We start from the raw sequence: 21,013 nt of genomic DNA, 5'->3' as shown, positions 1-21,013 counted from the left end.
GAGATAAGCCATAGTTCTCTAGCACTGTCCTCCAGCCTAGCAGTGACGACGTCCTCGCTGCTCAACATAGTCCCACAATTTTTGAAAGTGAGACAAGGAGCAGTTATATCTCAACCCTTGAACCCTTCACTAACTGGCGTATGCAATTTTCCTACAAAGGGGTTTCATGGCACCCCATAAGAAAACATGTTTTATTTATAAAATTATGACAAATTGAGATCAAAAATCAGCCCTTTAATTTATTTGGTGTTCCAAGTAAATCGGAATTTTACACATGTTGCACCTAGTCTTGCTCTTTCGATCACAACGTATCTGTGAGTAACGCTCATGAGCAGGAGGATTGAGAAGCATATGTTTATTGAGAATCGCAGATATTACTTTCTTTGATATTCTTTCTCAAAGTGGTCATTTGAAAGTGTTCTTCCAAATGCTATATATGAGGCTTATTATTTGCTTTTGAACATTTGTAGAGCACGCAGGAATTAATGCTAGCTCCATTTAATAGCCCATAGAACAGGCACATTGGCTAATGTTTTATTTTTTTTTTTTAACAGAGTATTTTAGCATCCCTTGTTTTCTTAAATTCCGAGATATCTCAAGCAAGATCATGTCATCATCTCTACTAAAGGCATCTCTTATCAATATTTTCTTTCCCGTCAGCACACTTATGACTTATAAGGTTAGGTTCATCATCGAATTCTTCAATTCCAGGATTAACCAGGTCTTCCTCATCACTCGATTCTTGATGTATTATATCATCTATTTCCTCAATTTTTAAACTACTAAATATTGAAATTTGTGCTGTTTCTCAATACTATAAAGTAATATTTTATAATAATAATAAATAAATAAATAATTTATATGATGTTTTTTATGTTACAACAAAACCTCAATAATGCATAGTTTAACCCACAATACTTTTATTTATGACAGAAGAGGAATGTATGTACTGTAACGAAATATTTTAAGAAAACTTTTTGTCCAGCACCCCTAGTAAGGTTCTAGGGTTAAATAAAAGTATTCATCGCTATCAAACTCAATTTTAATACTCCTTCATGAAGAAGAGCTGAGCATTTTACCTCATTAAAAGCTGTTAACAGTGGAGTAAGAAATTTGTTAGTCATTTTATATGGTAAGTGACTCAAAAGGATGAAGACATAATCGTTTTAATTGAAATAAAGTGGCAAGTTGTTAGTCTTCAAGGACTAACATGACCATATACCTAGCTAATTTTTTACAGTTTTAAAATATAGTAATAGGAAATGGATGCTAAGCCACGGAAAAGAATTAATATTAATATAATGTATTCAATGATTTTATATTAAAAATTGTCACATTTAGTTATTTTTTAAAATAACCAGCGTTTACTGTCTCCGTTCTAATAACTTCAACCTTATAATTTTATCTTGCTAAGTTCCTATACAACTTGTAGCAAAACTTCAATATCAAAACAAGAACTTTGGTCACTACATTTTGATTTATTGATTCAAATAATTAATGAAATTATACTTATGAAAACTAGAGGAAATTTTTAAGATCCCATATCAAAACAAAACTTCAGCAAAAGTCGTATTAAAAGCAAAATTTGCACATTTTGTCAAACATATATACAGTCCCTTTTTCATCGTTTTAATTTTTCAGATATTTCATATTATTTAAACAGTGTCTCTTCCTTCTTTCATTTCTTCAGCGCTCATGCGGTATGAAAAACTACAAAATGAAATCAACGGAAAAGCAATAAGAAATAGTAACAGGTGCTTAAGCTAAAGCTGCATACTTGAAAAGAACAAAAAACTTTATTAAAATAAAGTATAGAAAAGAAAAGAAGAACAAAATAAAGTGTAGAAAAGAAAAGAAGAATGAATTTCAATTTCTTGTCAGTGCTCTTCCGCTTCTTTTCACTTTTTCACTTACAATATTTAGTTCTGACTAAGTAAGTTCTTCACCATGCTTATCTGGCGTAATATTAAACTGCGCATAAACTTTTTTCTACTTACTTATAATTTGACCTCAGCGCTTGGAATTACACATTTCGGTCCTTAATCCACAGGTGTAGGTTAAATTTGGAGTTTTTGTGTTCGCATGCTTTACTGTTTCTATTACGAACTTGAAATTTATATTACTTCAGATCACTCATTCTGAAGACCTACATATTGACGGGACTCTGTAATTATTTGTATTATATTTTTATAGAGAATATTCATACTTTTATAATTCATTTATAAGTGAAAATAGTGTTTTATTATACTTTGGTAAAGATTCGGTATTGAAGCACTAGCGTTGATTATCATTTATTATAAGAGTTCATTTAAACTATAAATTTGATATTTTTTAGTTAGCGGTGAAGACGATTATCATGGAGTATAATAAAAAAAATGTAGAAAATTTTATTGACACTATCGGTATGTCGAAAATAAAGTGACAATTAAAACATAAATTCAACAAAAAATGTTTACAATCAAATTCAAATAGAAATTAATCCAGTATTTGTTAACGCGTATCGCAAAATACTTTTTTTCTTCAAATATACATACATCCTGAAGTATAAATGTACATAAATACTTACAAAATTATACGAGTATGTAACATCAATGTTAAACACGGCAAATCACTTGGAAATTGCACATATTATTAGATAAATAATTATATCCCTTAACCCTTTCACTATCGTAATATAAGCAGGGGTTTAGAAAAACTCATAATTTTTTTGTGGACCACCTTATGTATAGTAACACAAAAAAAAAATTTTTTTAATCTAGCGTCCTTGAAAAGGAGGATATGTCCTGGGATAATATGTCCCACTGAGTTATTTTCATTGTGTTAAATGTGAACAAATATTCAACGAAACTTTGAAAACAAATTAGTATCAAGAAACTCCACTTTCCGCTGACCCCAAAGTCACCTGACCTGACTGCACCAGACTTTTTTATATGAGGTTATATCAAGCAAGATGTGTACAAAACAAAACCCAGAAATCTGACTGAATTGAAGCAGTTCATTTAATCGGTAATTGAAGCAATCCCGACTTCTACCCTTCAGGCCGCAATGAATAATTTTCTAATTAGATGTCGTATACGCGTGGCTGAACGGTCCATATTTACGGTCTATAACTTTTAAAAATGATTAATTATATAAAATAAAACAAAATTGGATATACAATAAAAAAAAATGATTAATGATGAAATTGATAAAAAAAAAGGTATTATAGTTTATTTTTGTAGCAGGTTGCTCAGGAGAATTTAAATAAAGTTTTGACAATAAATTTTCAAAGCGATTTTGTGCAATAGCCCTATTTACAAACTCGCTTTCCATAGATTAATTTTGCGACCACTAATGAAAAATCTCAGGAAGTCTATGATAACCCATTGTAAGCGAAATTCCCTATACAATTTCTGTTACATCAGTTGGTGTTATATTACAGTTTCGTTACAGTAAAATTTCTTGAAATTGGGGCAAGATGGTGGGTTCAAACTCTTCAGTAATACAAAATCGAGAACAAAATAAGCCTTATACGAGAATATTGAGCAAAAACACGTCAAGTTGACCCTCCATTTTCCACTTGATCATCGAATTTGAATGTGAGTATTTTTTCATAAAGTAGTCATCATGAACAAGTAAGCTCACCCGCTCAGTTTTTTTAAATTTTAATTTTAAGAACAATTTTTTTTTAATTGCAAATTTTTACTACTTTTAGTTAAAAAAACAAGAAAAAACGTTAACTTCGGTTGCGCCGAAGCTATAATACCCTTCACAAAAACAAAGGCCCCTTACAAGAACTTGATTCCGAACGTTCCATTTGTATGGCAGCTATATGATATTGTGATCTGATCTGACCAATTTCTGTGGAGAATAATTTGTTGCCTTAAGCAATAACTCGTGCCTAATTTCGTGAAGATACCTCGTCAAATAAAAAAATGTTCCATGCAAGCACTTTACTCCGATCGTTCAGTTAATATGGCAGCTATATGCTATAGTCATCCGATCCATACAATTTCTTCGGAGATTAGATTAATGCTTTAAATAATAATACATGCCAAATTTCGTGAAGATACCTCGTCAAATGAGTTTCCCATACAAACACTTGATTCCGATTGTTCAGTTTGTATGGCAGCTATATGCTATAGTGTTCCGACAAATGAGCAGCTTCTTGGGGAGAAAAAGAAGTGTTCAAAATTTCAGATCGATATCTCAAAAACTGAGGGACTAGTTCGCGTATATACAGACGGACAGACGGACGGACGGACAGACAGACGGACATGGCTAAATCAACTCAGCTCGTCACGGTGATCATTTATATATATACTTTATATGGTCTCCGACGTTTCCTTCTGGGTGTTACAAACTTCGTGGAAAAATTAATATACCCTATTCAGGGTATAATTAATAATTAGAAAACTATTGGTGATTTTTTAATGAAATTTTCAGGAATTATAGTTCAAAACTTGTACTTTGAGAAAATATGTATGAATTTAAATAATTTTCAACTTCCCGGTAAGAAAATTGAAAATTTTCTAAAAATCGGGAAGTTACTGGTTTCACCCTATTTTGCAAAAATCGAGTTCTCAACAGATCTCGACGTTCTGAGGGTCGAGGAAGCTTTCCCGAACATTTCTACGATGATGTCCGTATGTCTGTATGTGTGTGGATGTATGTAAACCTCTTAGGTATAACTTTTAAACGGCTCAACCGATTTGAATAAACTAAACGGCATTCCAAAGGGTTTCATTGAAATTTGAACTTTAACGTATGAAATTAGCGGGAAGTTGCAGGCATGGCCCCTGAGGCCAACCGTTTTCCACATTTTTTTTCAAATTGTTAATTAAATTTTAAGTTAAGAAATTAAAATTTTAATGACTTCTCCCTTAAAAAATTTAAAAATTTATTTTTAGTATTTTGCAATAAATATTAAAGTAATGAAATCCGCAAAAATATTTGACTGATCGCGATCAGATTAAAGGCGGTCAGCGCATCCGGTATAGCGGTTTATGTTTGTGCAGTTCGGCAACGCCACACTTAAAGTGTGTTGCATATTGCATTTGTATGTTGGGATGATGATCTCACATTTTGCTTGCAGTGAATTAGCATGAATGTGGTAGAACAATATGCATAATACCTACCCGCTTAATAGTTTCAAAGAAATACTTAAGACGAGAATTCCCTAATCTACCAGAATGTATTGAATACCCGCTATTAATATTTCAAGGCCACATTTTTAACTGGAATTTCCTATTCTTTAAGTATTAAAAATTCATAATTTCTTTAAATTGAATATTTTTGACTATCTTAGTCATTGACTTATCTTTAGAGTTACTTAGTAATTATAAATAAGGAATAATACTTTATGTTTTAATTAAAAATATCGTTATTTTATGGTTAATTTTATTTCAACAAATGAAAGATAATAAATTAAATATTTTTTCATAAATAAAAAAACAAAGAAGTTAAATAATTGTTAAATTAATTCTTATAACTTATACGTATGGCTTTATTTCTTTTTTTTAACTTTATTGGTAACAATTTTAATGTCTTTGGCGAAAACTTTGCATTAGAGTTACATCACTCTATATTACTCTATCTGTCTATCACTCTATTATACATATATTAAGAGCTCTGTAATGATGATATTGGCGTGTATTTTTTATGGTTACACATCGGTCATAACGTAATTTAAACTTCTTCTCATGAGAGTCATGATCTTCCTGAGAGCAAAAACCAACGTAATTTTTTTAAATGCATTCTTACCCCATTCAAATAATGAAGTTGCATTGGTTATGTGCTTATCGCTTTCTCGTTTGTTTAAATGACTATAAACTCCCCCTCCAACTACACCGCTTCATCGAGGTTAAATAATGACACATCCTAATACAACACACCACACCTAGGAACACAACTCGCACTCACAACATACCCGACCACAGTGCACACGATGTCACCACAGAAGTTACCACCACACACGATGACACCCCACACAATCAACAATAAAAGAGGGATTGGATCTTCAATTCACCACATTCGAAGTAATTGCGATCCTGCGCGCAACTCAACTTTCAATTCGACACTGCGTAATATACAATCAAGCTCGCTACAAACATGCGTCAAACCATTGGTTTACCACATCGATCGACATTGCTCCGGATTTATTTCGACCATCCACTTCGATACCGTTCCGCACTCTTTTGCGTGAAACGATTCATTTTACTATTTAATACATCAATAGATTACGTGTAAAATAAACTTGTGTAAAAAATAAATTTTCGCATATTTTATATTTATTATAAATATTATGCATTTTCACTTGTAACATTAACCGTGTATGTAAGTGATTCACAAAAACTTATATATGTGCTGTGTGCTTTCCGTTAAAAAGGGCACCCAATTAATCAAGGTCCTTCGAGCCATAGTGAGCGGCACTATGGAGTAACAAAAAAAAAACCTATAAAAACGAAAGAAGAAAAATAACAGTGAAGTGGCTAAACGTTAATATATACATGCAAACGAACCAAAACCCAAAAAAATTAAAAAATTGACTAAAAAGTGCTCTGCAGTGAACTGACATACATACATGTACACATAGAAGAAGAAAAACAAATTGTTAAAAAATTAATTTAAACAAGTAAGGAAGGGCTAAGTTCGGATGTAACCGAACATTTTATACTCTCGCAAAGTCAAATAGTATACTCGTTTGAGATTTCTTTGTGGATTGGCTGATATTTTCGGTAGAAGGTCAACTATAGGCACTGGGGTCCACATATTTAGTACTTAGGGGCTTGAACAGTTTTGGTTCGATTTAGACAATTTTTGGCCACAAGGTGGCATACTTTAATCGCATTATTCACGCAAAGTTTTATCCCGATACAGTCATTGTTGCCTGATTTGCATAGTGGAAAGTGAAAGAATCAGATGGAATTTAAAATGGTGTTATATGGGAAGTAGACGTAGACGCACTATAATATAAAAACATGAAAAGAACGTTATGCACCGAATTTGGTTGAAATCGGTTAAGCAGATCTCAAGATATGGGTTTTCACCTAAAAGTGGGCTGTGCCACGCCCAATGGATAATTTTGAACGCGGTTCCTATAAAGTCATCTCATACCATCCCAGAGATAAAATTTAATGTCTCTGGCGTGTTTAGTGCTTGATTTATCGCGCTTTTAGTAGTTTTTAACAGTACCGTTATATGGGGAGTGGGCGGAGTTGCCACCCGATTTCACACCGTCAATAGAAGTGCTAAAAACATTTGCTTCTAGTGAATTTTGTTATTATAGCATTAGCGGCTTAGGAGATATGCACATTAAACCTATTAGAGGCGGGACCGCGCCCACCTAAAAAAAAAATTTAACTGCAGATGCCCCTCTCTAATGTGATCCTGTGTATCAAATAACAGTCTTGAATCTTATAGCGGAGCTTAGTTATGGCAATTTATTTGTTTTTGATTAATGGCGTTTTGTGGGCATGGCAGTGGTCCGATTACGCCCATCTGCAATACCAACCGTCTCACGGTACCAAGAAACATGTCTACCAAGTTTCATAAAGATATCTCAATTTTTACTCAAGTTAGAGCTTGCACGGACGGACGGACGGACGGACAGATGGACAGATGGACGGACGGACAGACAGTCACCCGGATTTCCACTCGTCTCTTCATCCTGATCATTTATATATATATAACCCTATATCTAATTCGATTAGTTTTAGTTGATACAAACAACCGTTAGGTGAACAAAACTATTATACTCTGTAGCAACAGGTTGCGAGAGTATAAAAATATAATCACCTTAAAGAACACAACAACAACCACACCAGCCTAAATCAGCTCAGCGAAGCAGTAACTGGGAGAGAGCCACAAGCGGAAAAAGGAAAACACAAGTATACCATACACACATATGGTATACAATATTGTCCCCAAAACCCCTGGCGGACCCCAAAGTGAGTCGTATCGTTTCCTATTCTTTTATTTTATCATGCATATATGTATGTAAAAATTACAGTTTTATATATATAAAACCTGTAACAAATACGTTTACCAAACTACAACAGTTCGGTAAAATATATATATACTTGTATATACCAACATATAGATGTATTATTAACAACAACAATAATTCAATGCCTATTTTTGCTTAGCTTCGTGTATTCAAATACACCATCAAGAAACAAAAAGCAAAAACAAATTTAAGTATATACTTGCAAATTTCTCCAGCAATACCCTTGTGTTTAATAAAGCAATAAGCAGGATTGCATATAATAAGTAAGCAAAGACAAAATAAAGCCTAAAACAAGACAGAGAAACAAATAAAAACACAACAAACAAACATACATATATGCATATCGAAATAACGTTTATATACTACATATATCGTTGAATATATATTTTTAATAAACATATATACATACAAAAATATATTTACAAAGTGCATACGGTAAAATACCTGCACATTATTTACTTTGCTTTCGCGCTCTCTTCGCTGTGCGAACCTACATACATACGTATGTACCTTCTGCTCAAATATAAACGAGACTGGCTCAAACAACAAAAACGGTTAATTATTCTTCAATATTTATTTTATCCCCTTCAAAATAGTCACCATTAGAGGCGATACACATATGCCACCTTTTTTTCCAATCTTCATAACACTTCTGGTAGGCCGCTTTAGGTATGGCTTTCAGTTCCTTCTTCGAATTCTCTTTTATAACTTCAATCGACTGAAAATGCTTTCCACGAAGCGGCAATTTGAGTTTAGGGAAAAGAAAAAAGTCACACGGTGCCATGTTGGGTGAATACGGTGCTTGCGGAACAATATTTACGTTGTTTTTGGTCAAATAATCGCGTACAAGACGAGACGTATGAGCTGGATTTTGGAACAAGTCGAGCAGACACACGTCTCATGCCCAAAACATCATGAATAATGCTATGAGCGGATCCATTTGATATGTTGAGCTCACTAGCTATCTCTCTCAGTCACACGACGATTTTCCAACACAATTTCCTTTACTTTTTCGACGTTTTCTTCGTTTATTGACGTTGCTGGACGACGATCATGGGGCAAGTTCTCCAGCGAATACGGCAATCCTTGAACGACTTATACCAATCCAAAATACGTGCACGTGATAGCAAGACTCCCCATATGCCTTCTGCAACATTTTCATTGCGTCCGTCGCACTTATTCCATTGGAATAACAAAATTTCAAACAAACACTTTTTGCTCAACGTTAATTTCCATAGTAAAATTCGAAAAACACACTCGAGGTTGACTTGTTTATAGTGCCGTTAAAAAAAAACTATGTGACAGATCGCGCTCAAATTTGACATGTAAACATATAACAGTCCTGCCAACCTAAGCAAAAAAAAAAGTATGGCCATATGTCATGTCCTTGTCGAGTTATGGATAAAGTCTCGTTTTGCGTTGGGCAGAAGGTATATATACACATTTATATACACAAACGGCAATTAATATATCTGTAACTTTATACCCTACTTTGGGACCTAATAAAGTTATTTAATATCAATTTCAAAAAAAGAAACAACTATCATAAATTTCGAATATTATCAAACGGCGATAAAACAAATATATGATAAACGAATTTATTAAAAATTAAAATAATTAAAAACAAAATACAAAAAAAAAGAACATCTTTTCAACAACATACTTACCCTCATATGATACATATCTATATACAATTTTACATACATATATTCAAAGTCCTCATAGGCAATACCCCTTGTTCTTTGACAAACAAAACAAGCAGGATTGCATACAAAAAAAAGCGCATTGATCTCTTCAACGAGCTCTCAATATCAAAAGAACCTAACTGCGTACAAACAAGTACATATTAGGGTGTACCTATATTCTTCAACATAAGGACATAAAAAGTATTAATAATTAAAAGTGCGGTTTCATGAAAAAATATATATATACCTATATCTAATAATAACAATAATAATATTGCAAGTAAATACGAAACTGTATTAATAAACGTTTTTCCAATATAATATAAATAACAAATACTTATTAACCGAAAAGAGTAATAAACTTTATTGCTTAATTCAAACCAGTATACACTGAGAAAATTTTAATTCCTTTTGACACTTATTTAAACATATAAATCAAATGATAAATGTTGATAATAAACAACATACACCTGGAGCTTCACGCTCAAAACAGGTTGCTATGCTTATTTCAGTAAGTGACAGGTTAATTAGATACTGCACTAAGTTTTTATCTTCACCGATTCAAGACAACTCAGAATCGTTATTAGAAATAAAAAAGCAAAATCTTACCAATTTTTGGACTCGTCTCCAAGCGGCTCATGACGCCATAGTAGAAACTGAGTAATCAGATCTACCACAAAATTTTAAAACCTCGGCTCTCGCCAATTATGAAAACTGCTTAGACCAGTACGGAGCTACAAAAGCTATGATCTCCGATCAACTAAAAAGCAATTGCACCTACTCCACATCAGCGAGTTGACCTGCACAAGTACAAAATCAAGGGGCAAGTTCAGGCATCCATCTCGAGGTGCCCGCATGTGACACAGAAATATTTTATGGAGGTTATGAAAAATGGCCGTCCTTCTGCGACATGTTCACTGCCGTATACATCAACCATCCAAAATTATCAAAAGCGCAAAAATTGTATCACCTCCGATACAAAACTAAAGGTCAAGCAGGCGCAATAGTTAAACAGTTCGCAATAAATGATGACAATTTCAAGCTCTAAAAGCAAGATATGAAAATGAAAGAATATTGATCGATAAACAAGTAACGACACTAATAAACTTGTCTAAAATTCCAAAAGAAACAAGTGAACAATTTGTTAGACTACAATCCACTGTTTCTAATTGTTTGTCGGTTCTATCGACACAAAACATTCCCACAAACAGCTGGGACCCTATTCTGGTAAATATATACACCGCAGCATTACCAGAAAAATCGTTACTTTTATGGGAGCAATCGTTCTCATCACGAAAGAAATGCCCCACGTGGCAACAAATGAATGACTTTCTAACTAACCAGTACGCAATCGATGAAAGGGTAGATAAAAAACTAATTAAAACAAAAATTGTTCAACACGACCTAAAAAGAAGCTTCAATAGGCCCCAAGCTAGTAGCAAAAAATATTAAATTAAACAGAAGAGTTTACAAAACGCAATCGTTCACATCCACTATGCACAAGAGGGCATAAACTATAATCTTGCGAAAAGTTTAAAAACTTAAAAGTTAACGAACGAAATAATTTGGTCAGATCAAAAAGACTTTGTACAAATTGCTTGTCACATGCGCATAAGTATAAAAATGGCAAAAGCAAATTCAATTGCTTATATTGTCACAAAGGACACCACTTAATGCTTCATTACAGCAAATTTCCCATATCACCCCAAAGAAGCGCTTATACAAAAAGAACCACAGGTTTAGTTGTAACAACAACTCCTAAAAACCAAAATCCCGAAAATTGCCAAAAGACACCATGTTGCTCAAAGGCACAAAAAACTCAAACGCTACACAGCGAAATACAAAATAGGGTATTACTACCCACAACAGTCATATCCATTGAACACCGAGGAGAGCTGTTAAAACTTCCTCAATAGACCAAGGATCACAACGATCATTTATAGCATCTAGGGCACTATTTTTGGTTTGGACTAGTTATGGAACCAGTTACCACGACAACAACTCAAGTTGACGAAAATTCCAAAGAATACCTTAATTCACAATTATGGAAATTTCGGGAGTTAGAAAAACGCCCCCTCATAACAACCCCAGAAGATCAGTATTGTGAAGACTTCTACAAAGCCACAACTACTCGATCAAATAATGGCCGGTACGTCGTTCGACTACCACCAAAGCCACAATCTACAAATTGGCACAAAAATCCATGTCAGAGTTTCTTCTGACAACCCCAGTGTTAAAAACACAAATATATATAATTCAACCAAATCATCGAGATATATTACTAAATATTCGAAAAGAAAATTTGTTGTACGCATTATCCGCAATAACATTTTTGACCCCGCAGGATGGCTCTCGCCAATTATGATACAAGCGAAAATGCTGGTCACAATTCTCAAACAATCTAAACTATATTCGAATCTCCCGATTCTTGACCACAATCGCCCACGTCCATACATAATATCGTTCGCAGCATAATTGTCCTAGAAAGTCGAAAAATCGACACCTATCTTACTATAGTGGCTTATAGTTGCCTAAATTTTCATTCAATTTACTCCCAATGTGATACATTAACGCACCTGGACTTACAGAAAGCAAAGGTCGCAGATATGGTTGATTGGAATCAGCTATAAAAAGCATCAAATCCTACTATCCCAGTAGCTGGATATTTCAAATATATCGAATTTACCACATTAATAACTCGAAAAAAGCCATTATCCATTCACGGCTAATCACTGTACTCTCTCAAGATCCCTCTTCAAAAGTTTGAAAGGAGCACCCATTCTGGCCATATCTGAGCCAGGCGCAGAGTCGCTATCCTATAAGTCGATAATACAGAAATAATAAATAACCGCCAATAAATATAATGTATCTACAAGTATCACATAATAATAAGTCGTCAAGCCAGAAAATTCATATTAAGGGTATATCAATATGACCCCCTTACGCACAATAAAGCTGCTTATCTTTTCTGAGCACTAGTACCAACATAAAAATACAAAATTTGATATAAAACCAAATTCGCGTATGTTATACCTACAGATAAATATGGATATACAACTACTGCCTTATAATGCATACCGCGCCCTCGGCTACTCCAACTGCAGTACGCCGTGATACCTGGGACATTTACAGCATATCTGTACTACTACTATAAGCTTCTTTAATTTTTTTGTGTATTTCGTGAACATTATATAATAATAATCGTTTTTGTTTTTGGATTTTCCTCCCATTTTCAATCACCGAAAGATAATCTTTCATACCAGGCATTACGCGGCTGACATCATCGGATAGATAGAAAGCTTCAATACGATCGAGGGTTTCAATGTTTAGAGATTTTCCTCTCTTAAGCATAAGTTGCGATGTGAATCCTCGTTCTTGTCGTATTTTTTTTGCAGTTGTCACCATTCATTTGGAAACCTTAAACTCTTTCCTTATCATTTTAATCGACCAATCTGTAGGAAGCGTAGTCAAAACCTGAATTTTATCAGCTCTACTAGTTTTATCATTGAAAGCAGATTTAAAGTTATTAAGTAAAAGCTCTTTTGGATCAATTTCACTATTTACATTGTTAATATTATCCGTAAATTTACTTACAACATTTGTTTAAACGTTTTGACATTCTTTATTACTTGAGACTCTCTTGATTTTGATTGGAGGTTTACCAATTTTACCAATTTTTTCAATTTTTAATTTGTTATTTACTGGTTTTCAACGAAAAGTAGGATCTTTTTCTTCGTCATCTTCGATAACATCATTTGACTTCTCAGGCTTGTTGACTTCAGGACATTTATTCACCGATAATTCACCAAGAATTTCAGGTTTTCGGCCTGAATAAATAGTCCGTTCAAATGAATTGCACATATAATTCCCAATAAAATCTTTAAAATCATAAGCGCGGCTTTTTTTTTATTAAAACTAAGTTTTTAATGACTTTTTTATGGTTTTTTTTGTTAAATGGATTGCAGCATTTCTTAACGATGCTCATGATTAATTATCAACGAAATTACAAATGGCTCGAGATATTCCTTTGTTGTTCACATACTTGTAGATACTGGGACATAAAATATTAAGATGCTTTCATATTAATTTTATTTAACCGCAAAGGATTTAGTTCGAATATCATTTTATGATATGTTTTTAATATCATTTTACTTAAAACAAGAATTTTAAGAATAAGAATGAATAGAAAAAAATATGGGGTAAAAAAAGTATGGATTTTTAATACTTAAAGAATAGGAAATTCCAGTTAAAAATTTGGCCTTTAAATATTAATAGCGGGTATTCAATACATTCTGGTAGATTAGGGAATTCTCGTCTTAAGTATTTCTTTGAAACTATTAAGCGGGTAGGTATTATGCATATTGTTCTACCACATTCATGCTAATTCACTGCAAGCAAATTATGAGACCATCATCCCAACATACAAATGAAATATGCAACACACTCTAAGTGTGGCGTTGCCGAACTGCACAAACATAAACCGCTATACCGGCAGCGCTGACCGCCTTTAATCTGATCGCGATCAGTCAAATATTTTTGCGGATTTCGTTACTTTAATATGTATTGCAAAATACTAAAAATAAATTTTTAAATTTTTTAAGGGAGAAGTCATTAAAATCTTCATTTCTTAACTTAAAACTTAATTAACAATTTGAAAAAAAAAGTATTTAAATTCATACATATTTTCTCAAAGTACAAGTTTTGAACTATAATTCCTGAAAATTTCATTAAAAAATCACCAATAGTTTTATAATTATTAATTTTTTAACTAAAAGTAGTAAAAATTTATAATTACAAAAAAATTGTTGTTAAAATTAAAATTTAAAACAAGTAAGGAAGGACTAAGTACGGATGTAACCGAACATTTTATACTCTCGCAAAGTCAAATGGTATACTCGTTTGAGATTTCTTTGTGGATTGACTGATATTTTCGGTAGAAGGTCAACTATAGGCACTGGGGTCCACATATTTAATACTTAGGGGCTTGAACAGTTTTGGTTCGATTTAGACAATTTTTGGTCACAAGGTGGCATACTTTAAACGTATTATTCACGCAAAGTTTTACCCCGATATAATCATTGTTGCTTGATATGCATAGTGGAAAGTGAAAGAATCAGATGGAATTTAAAATGGTGGCCGCGGTTGTAGTCCGATTTCGCCCATTTTCGCACTATGACATGGAAATATGAAAAGAACTTTATGTACCGAATTTGGTTAAACAGATCCCAAGATATAAGTTTTCACCTAAAAGTTGGCGGTACCACGCCCACTGTCTAATTTTGAACGCGGTTCTTATAAAGTCATGTCATACCATCCCAGAGATAAACTTTAATGTCTCTGGCGAGTTTAGTGCTTGATTTATCGCGGTTTTAGTAGTTTTTAACAGTACCGTTATATGGGGAGTGGGCGGAGTTGCCACCCGATTTAAACTATTTTCACACTGTAGGTAGAGGTTCTAAAAACATTTGCTTCCAGTGAATTTTGTCGTTATAGCATTAACGGTTTAGGCGATATGCACATTAAACTCATTAGGGGTGGGACCACGCCCACTTTAAACAAAAAATTTAAATGCAAATGCCCCTCCCTAATGTGATCCTGTGTACCAAATAAGAGTCTTGTATCTTGTTGTGGAGCTTAGTTATGGCAATTTATTTGGTTTTGAATAATGGCGTGTTGTGGGCGTGGCAGTGGTCCGATTACGGCCATCTACAATACCAACCGTCTCACGGTACCGAGAAACATGTCTACCAAGTTTCATAAAGATATCTCAATTTTTACTCAAGGTAGAGCTTGCATGGACGGACGGACGGACAGACAGTCACCCGGATTTCAACACGTCTCTTCATCCTGATCATTTATATATACATATATAACCCTATATCTTACTCGATTAGTTTTAGGTGATACAAACAACCGTTAGGTGAACAAAACTATTATACGCTGTAGCAACAGGTTGCGAGAGTATAAAAACTGAGCGGGGCATTACTTGTTCATGATGACTACTTTATGAAAAAAAACTCACATTCAAATTCATGATCAAGTGGAAAATGGGGGGTCCAGTTGACGTGTTTTTACTCATTGTTATCTTCACCAGAGACTGGTAGATGGAAACCCTCACTGCCCATTATATGCGAATTATTCATTATCTGTATTATTATCAGAGTTGCTAAAGGGCTCATGCATTTCTTCATCGGAATTTGGAATATACTCGGATTCGGACGCACTAAAATCTCTGAGGACAGAGGTGCTGGTATCTATGAGCACAGCCATTTCGTTTGCGTTGAAATTTCCACCAAAGCTTCTTCGATTCATTCTATAAAATTGTTAAACACAAAAATAGATTGACTATTTTTATATGACTACTCTACGCCAATGGAATAATATATCCCGTGACATTGGGATATATTATCCCTATTCAAAAACAAAACATTTATATTTTGAATATTCTGTTTCACTCAAAAATCCAGCAACTTTATAAAAGCACATGCTCATTCAATAGATGTTTCTGGCAGCTAATTGCTATAAAAAATTACGCAATCATTAAACAAACAAAAAAAAGATGACCAAAAACAGAAAACTACCAAGGGGACCATTTCTTACTCAAATACAGTGCAAACTAAATTTTTTCGATTTTTTAAACTCCTACTGAGATGCACGGCTCAAAGCTTCAACCCGGCTAACCACAATAGAAATGATGAAGGTTTGTTAAAACTTATGTAATTCATAAAACTTTTTTTCATTGTTAGGCCAAAAAAATTTTAGGCCACGTAGAAGTGTTTAGATTGTTTTGAAATATATTTCTATTCTTTAAATAAAAAGTGCTTGTAATCTCTGACAAAATATTTACATAAATCATTTATGTCAACTTTGTTGTTTTGTGTCGTATTACATGAGGATTGAAGACATTAGTTTTTATTAGTTACAAATAATCGGTTCCCAAAGTCACAAGCGTACAAATACTTCTCAGCTAGTTTCTTTATACCATATACTATTACATTATTCGTGAATGCATAATATACTATACATAAATACTTAATGTCGAAGTTGTGGTTTCCAAACAAGAAAAAATCGCAAGAACAAATTTGGCATTAATAACAGTCTATACACACAAATCCTCACTATGTTATGTGTAAGCGTTTGTTTAGTCGCTTTTTTTTTGACTGTGTTTAAAAATGTATGCATTTAACCTTTTCTCACATATTTACGCTTTTGTAGTTCACTTTTTACTCTCATTGCCAACTCTTCCTTTTCCTGCGCCCGCTTTTGCATAATCTCACAGCACTCAGTACTTAAGCCTTTCAATCGCGCGCTGTGTGCCGATACTGGAGATTGTATACAGCATCTACCAATAGAGATGGCGTGATTTTGACAGCTCTTTTCAGCCACTTTTGTTTACGGATTTGTGCAAAATTTTGTCAGTGTGTTCAGTTAGGTTTCCCATTTCATCATGTCATGTTTCACTTTGGTACAACGCTTGAAAATTGTCCGAGATCATTACGCAAATTCACGTTCTCTGGTGCATGTTAAATGAATAATCATCTTCTCAAACGATCTCTATTACTAACAAGACGGTTCGCTGCCTCATGTTTCCCGTCTTAACACTGACACATTGCGTGCAAAGTTTGGCTACTCCTTAATTTCGAGAAATGACCTAGTCAAATGGCCGCTAAGATCATGCGATTTAACGCCTCAAAATTATTTTCTCTGGGGGTATGTTAAATCAAAGGCTTACGCCAATCAACCAGCAATGCTCGAAGAGCTCGAAGACAACATTCAGCGCACTTTAGCTGAAATTCCAGCCAAAATGCTGGCGGTCATCGAAAATTGCCGAAAGCGGGTGAAGATATACAAACGGAGCTGTGATGACCATTTTGCCAACATATTATAAAACTATCTGCATAACAAATAAAAAAAACTAATTTTAACCAAATTTTAGTGTTTTATTTAATTTTAACATCACGTCGATCTTGTTGGTAGTCCCTATATGTGTTTGTTTACGTATGCTATTCCCTTGTGTTGTAAAATGCGCACGCATGTTCCTGTGGTGCTTCAACCGCCCGTGGAAGCAAATTCTTATTTATGCGGATGAAAATCTATGCTAACTGACGATTGTGAGGCTGAAATATGCAAAGCACATGCTGATAATCGAAATACTTGAAGTTTTTACTTTTTTTTTCTTAAAGTAAGGTTTTATGCAACTATTCTAAGAAGAAGGGCATTTACCTTGATTATTTAAGTATGTGTTGTTGATATCGCCAGGAAGAAAATATATCTCCTTTTTGTAACAACTCACTCGCATCATTAAGCGCGTTGCCTAAGAGCAGCGTTTGAAGTGCGTGTTAAACTTTGACTGCTTTTTGTCTTCATATTTTGAAATTCATCTTTTGAATGCTTTTTCCTTCTACCTGTGCGCTCTAACAACTTTTTACATCTTAACTGAAGTTCTCTCTTTTCATTTTTATTTTCCTGACCGACATGTAACAGTGGTAAAACTTACTTAAGGCGTGTATGTAGGTACCTTGTGATTAAACCCCCTGTGTGAATTTCCTAACCATCTTTTTAACTCCTACCGTTTATTTCATACATACAAAGACCCAGAAGTTCTTATCGCTACTTAATGAAAACGTACATAATGCCTATATAAAAACACATTTCACTTAACACGCACGTAAGTGAATTTTATTAGTATTGACCACCTTTGTGTCTAAGTAAAGCCGAAAAAATTTACTTTTCCTTCTCTAGACTTTCATGGCATTTTCATCTAAGCGATTCAGAGTATAATAGTTTTGTTCACCCAGCGGTTGTTTGTATCTTCTAAAACTAATCGGGTTAGATATAGGGTTATATATAAATGATCAGGATGAATAGACGAGTTGAAATCCAGGTGACTGTCTGTCCGTCTGCCCGTCCGTCCGTGCAAGCTGTAACTTGAGTAAAAATTGAGATATATTTATGCAACTTGGTACACATGTTTCTTGGTACCGTAGGACGGTTGGTATTGCAGATGGGCGTAATTGGACCACTGACACGCCCACAAAACGCCATTAATCAAAAACAAATAAATTGCCATCACTATGCTCCACAACAAGATACAAGACTGTTATTAGATACGCAGGATAACATTAGGAAGGGGCATCTGCAGTTTAAAATTTTTTTAAAAGTGGGCGTGGTCCCGCCCCCTAATAGGTTTAATTTGCATATCATATAGTTAACTTTTTACCGAAAATATCGGTCAATGTGAAGGATATATATCCTTCATATAATAAAATAAATAAATGAAACCTTCGATAATAGTATATTTTGTGTCAAATGAGTTGAATCGGATCAATACTTCCTTTGATATAAAATTTTGCGAACACCTAAAGTAATTTCCCGGCTTTGATCCTTGCAAGTTGCGAAAGTATAAAATGTTCGGTTACATCCGAACTTAGAACTTCCTTACTTGTTTATTTTAGTTTCATACTTTTAGGGTTCTAAGCGTTTCGTTTTCTTATTTTCGTTGTTTTTGCCTTGGTGAGGATACATACTAACGTATATATTCACATGTGTATCTGTTAATACATGTTAATAAATTTACTTAACAATTCTGTGAATTTTAACCTTAAAAAGAAATGTCCTCATACTCTGCTTTTACTGTTTGAATTATAAATACACTTACATATAAATCAATATATTTGTATATCCATATTTGACAAGTAGCCCAACTATAAAGGTCAAAGTAATCACACGTGTTTCATAAGAATTTCGTACTCTTTTTCCTTTTCTTTTCTTCCTGATGCCAACCTACACATTCATATGAATGTAACGTTCTGTGGCTCACCGTAGAAAATTCAACTTAATGAAAATCACGTGATAACGAAAAATCATCGAATAAGTATAACTCACGCTGAGAAACGTGCTTGGATATTGAAAATTCGTGATGTCAAGGAAGCGGACAAGGGCTGGTGCATGTGGCAGATCAATACCGATCTGATGAAAAGTAAAATTGGCTTCCTGGGTGTTGTGGGTAAGTACGACAAACTTTATTGTGTCAAGTTATTATCACGTGCGCTTAGTGTGTATGAGACATAACAAAAATATTTATAAATATGCTCTAACTGTCCAGAATATGTGTATTTATCAACAGTAATGTATACATGTGCATATAATCTTATATAACACGGGTCAACAAAAAAATAATTGTTGTTTGTCCTAAACTTTATACTAGGATTTTTCGATTTAGACACAAAAACGAAAAGAAAATACTTTTTTTTGGTATAAAGTTTGCTTTTGCGATAGTTATAATAATAATACACTTTATTCAATTTTTTTAAATTTTTATTAGCTTTAATGCATTCAAAAATACCGGGAGATTGGAGTAGAAATTTTATATTCAGAGAGTGCCTCCAGATGGCACTCAAGTAATAAATAACGATCAGGTGTTTCGTACATATCCAGAAAACGTTAAAATGTCATCGAGAAAGTGAAAATACGATGCTGATGCATTTTGTTATATAGGTATGTGGTGAATTTATGAAAATTAGAGACACTGCGATGCCTATGAAGCATATTTTGACTGTACTGTTCGAAATCAAGATAAATCATGGACTCCACATGTTGCTTGTGGTTAAAAGATGTTTAGAAGGTGAGCGATTTTTGAGCGGCGAATCTACTGTAATAGAAATTGATTTCAATTCTATAGTTTATGCTGGTATCGAGGTGAAAAAAGGTCTATGAAGTTTGCGACACCAAGAATGGCGTGAACAAAGAAACCATGTCCATGATTGCTACTTTTGTATTGTTAACCCGAGTAAACGCCGTAGAGGTAAAAATGCAAAACCTGTCGAATATCCTGACCTTGCATCTTCTTCTGCTCCAATTCCACATGACCTGACTCGACCAGTGCCTGAGCCACCAAAGAATCTATCTCAAAAAAGTAACTCATCTCTGAGTTCATATAAAAGTAATTCCGATAAAGAGTTTTTACCTTCCCCAGAACAACCAAAATACCTTCTTATTACTACAGAAGATATGATGACCTAATAAGAGATTTAAATTTACCAAAAAATAAAGCAAAGCTTTTAGGCTCCCTGTTAAAATAGTGGAATTTGCATGATGATGTTAATATAACAGGTCAACGAACTAGGTTTTCAACGTTTTTCACAAAAGAAGATGGACTTTGTTTTTGCAATGACATCAAAGGTATGTTTGAAGAAATTGGCATATCTTGCATTCCTAGCGAATGGCGCTTATTCATCGACAGCTCTACCAAAAGCTTGAAAGCCGTTTTATTACACAACGAAAATAAATCTCCATCCCTTCCAATTGCTCACTCGGTACATATGAAAGAAAATTATGATAG

The 21,013-nt window shown here is 33.9% G+C and overlaps 1 long non-coding RNA gene across 1 annotated transcript; it reads right to left on the bottom strand.

Annotated features, from left to right (window-relative positions):
• Positions 1-1,458: 1,458 nt before the first annotated feature.
• Positions 1,459-2,396, bottom strand: LOC106619127 (uncharacterized). The gene is made up of 3 exons (XR_001330779.3): positions 2,249-2,396; positions 1,998-2,164; positions 1,459-1,710 (listed from the first exon to the last, which is right to left on the bottom strand). It is a non-coding gene; the product is annotated as an uncharacterized lncRNA (long non-coding RNA).
• Positions 2,397-21,013: the final 18,617 nt, after the last annotated feature.

Source organism: Bactrocera oleae, chromosome 3 (genome assembly GCF_042242935.1).
Source record: "Bactrocera oleae isolate idBacOlea1 chromosome 3, idBacOlea1, whole genome shotgun sequence".
NCBI lineage: Eukaryota > Metazoa > Arthropoda > Insecta > Diptera > Tephritidae > Bactrocera > Bactrocera oleae.
This window is presented reverse-complemented; position numbering and strand designations above follow the sequence as displayed.